Genomic DNA, 3,162 nt, shown 5'->3' with positions numbered 1-3,162 from the left:
CTGCTCCTTTTCTACCCTGGTGGAAACTTCCCCCCTTGCTTAACAGCTCCTCCCACCCCCACTGTGGTCCAATCCAATAAATTGACAATGCCAGCAACCCTCCGAACAACCAAAGGCACATTCAACTGTCGTTCTATACCTGCTGAGCATGTAGTTGTAGGGCTTCATGAACCATGGGAGCAAGGGGTAGGCTGGGTCTCCAAGATCACTATTGGCATTTCAACATTCCTGTTAGTAATCTGCCAGTCTGGAAAGAGACCCTGCTTTCAGCTTTCTGAACAGTCCTGTGTTCTTTAAAGATGCACGCATCATGCACCTTCTCTGACCAGCCCAAACTGATATCAGTGATCACTTGCGTCTGATGAAGTGGGCATTCACCCATGAAAGCTTATGCTCCAATACTTCTGTTAGTCTTAAAGGTGCCACAGGACCCTCTGTTGCTTTTTACAGATTCAGACTAACATGGCTACCCCTCTGATACTTGATGTCAGTAAAGCGTCCCCAGTGATCCACCAGCATTTGCATTACCATAGAAAAGTAGCCTTGTCTGTTGATGCACGCTGTGGCAAGGTGGTCAGGTGCTAAAATAGGGATCTGCATGCCCTCTATTGCCTCACTGCAGTTGGGGAAGCCTATTGCTTCAAAACCATCCACTATGTCCTGCACATTGTCCAGAGTCACAGTCCTGCATAGCAGGAGCAATTAGCGGCCCTCAGGGCCAAACTTATGGAAAATGCTGCCCTGGGTGAACTTGTATTTTGGCACCCCAGTCCCTGCTGCCTTCTCCTCCCCTGGCCTTCATTACCTCCCTGGGTTCCCCACCCACCCCCACATCACCCCTCACCCTTGATCTCTCCCTATGATCCCCACCTCACTCCATTGCCTCTGACCCACTGATGCCTCCCCACCCTCCCATTGCCCAAAGCTCCCTTCTGTGGCCTCACACCCCAGGCCTACCCCATTCCTTGCCTCTTGACCACGGCACCCTTTCCTGACCACAGTGCCCTATGGTCACTCACATCACCCACTCATAAGGCTGGCTCTGGTGACCCTGTACACTTGCATGACAACTGCCCCTGTGGTTCACTTCCTGACTCCAAATTGATTCCCAACTGACCGGTAGCAATCTGGCATTGCAAGTTTCCACGGTGCAATCACTATTCATTTCTCAATTGTCAGCACAGTTCTTATTTTGGTGTCCCTGCTCTGGGGGGGTTGGGGAGACTTTGTTGCACAAATCTGGGAATGTGAACTTGTGCATCTGAAAGTTCTGCTACCACTGGTCATCATCCTAAACCTATCAGTCAGTCAGTGCTCTTTTCTCTGTCCTGGAACTGGTGTTCCACCATCTGCAGCTTCTCTGTGAATGACACCAACAAACTTGAATTATTTGTTTCTATGTCCCAGAGCAAGCTAGCCTCCAAGGAATTGTAATGTTCCTCGCTGCTCCTCTTGTGGCTCTGCAAATACTGCAGAATCGGGTGCCCCATGTTCACAAGGCTCGTGACAATGCTGCAGAGCTGGACAGGCTCCAGGCTTCTGTCAGAGATGGTGGACAGTGAGGAGGGACATGTGAGTTTGCAGGGATTTTGAAGTGAGACAAAAAATATGGAATGCAGATGAAATTATGGGATGGAGAATGTTGCATTATGGGAAATTGAACCCTTGCTCCCAGTCAACCCCGACTCATTTCAGCCCCATTTCAATGCTCGACTCATTTCAGCCCCATCAGGGATTGCAAAAACTTCCCAAAACACCTTGCAGTGGATGGTGACGAGTTTCACCGTGGGATAGCTATCCACTATACACTGCACTCTGCATCGATACAAGTGCTCCTGGTGAGGATGCACACTGCTGACGCCAGGAGCATAGTGTATACGTGCACAAGTGATGTCATAACTGCGGCGGTTGTATGCCAACGTAACTTAGGGTGACATAGTTTTGTAGTGTAGACAGGGCCTAACTCTGCTCCCACTGAGGTGGATGGGAGTTTGAGCACTGACCTCAGGAGTAGCAGAGTTAGCCCTGCACTGAGCATTTCTGAAAATTCCATTTTTTCTATTAACGTTGTATTAACTTTTTAAAATATAGATAAATGTCTCCTAATCTATTAACCAATTGCTACCTAGCTTTAGCTATACTTTAAACATCTAATTATATATTCTATTAATGGTTAAAATATAAATCAATTTGTATAACATAATTTAGACTCCAATTTTGCTTATAACAATCCAACTAGTTAAAGAAAAATTATTAAAAACAGAAGCAAAATGTAGAGGAGAGGATATCAAAAAGGGGGAGAGGTGTAGGAGGCAGGTATTTAATATGATCATTCAGATACTTCCAGGAAAGCATCCCATATTTCTGAGATCTTTTTCTCTTGGGTATTTCTGTTGCGGTATACAATTCTTTCCATGCTGGCCAAACTTATGATGTCTATGCTCCAGTCTTCAATTCTTGGTCAGTTTTTACATTTCCATGTTTGTAGTATTAACTTTTAGCAATTATTAGTGCTCTGCTTAGCCAAAGATTTTTCAGATTTTTCAACTTCCAATTAATGTCCATTAGGATTAAAATGACATATTTGGCTTTTATTCAACTGGAAAAAAATTAATCCGGCAATTCAGTTCTGCCCTAAACCTATGGGTATAGGAGCATTCCCACAGCATATGGGTTAAATTAGCATTTAATGCATCATAGCACCAACATTTGTCTGACTTAGTGGTTGTCATAACTATAAAGGGAAGGGTAACAGCTGTCCTGTGTTCAGTACTATAAAATCCCTCCTGGCCAGAGACTCCAAAATCCTTTTCCCTGTAAAGGGTTAAGAAGCTCAGGTAACCTCATCTGACCTAAAGGACCAATAAGGGGACAAGATACTTTCAAAGCTTGGGGGGGGGGGGGCTTTTGTTTGTGTTCTTTGTTTTGGGAGGTGTTCGCTCTCGGGACTGAGAGGGACCAGACATCAATCCAGGTTCTCCACATCTTTCTAAACAAGTCTCTCCTATTTCAAACTTGTAAGTAAATAGCCAGGCAAGGCGTGTTAGTTTTCCTTTGTTTTCTCAACTTGTAAATGTACCTTTTACTAGAGTGTTTATCTTTGTTTGCTGTACTTTGAACCTAAGACTAGAGGGGAATCCTCTGAGCTCTTTAAGTTTGATT

The sequence above is a fragment of the Trachemys scripta genome, chromosome 1 (assembly GCF_013100865.1).
Source record: "Trachemys scripta elegans isolate TJP31775 chromosome 1, CAS_Tse_1.0, whole genome shotgun sequence".
Lineage (NCBI taxonomy): Eukaryota > Metazoa > Chordata > Testudines > Emydidae > Trachemys > Trachemys scripta.
Note: the sequence above shows the minus strand (reverse complement) of the source record.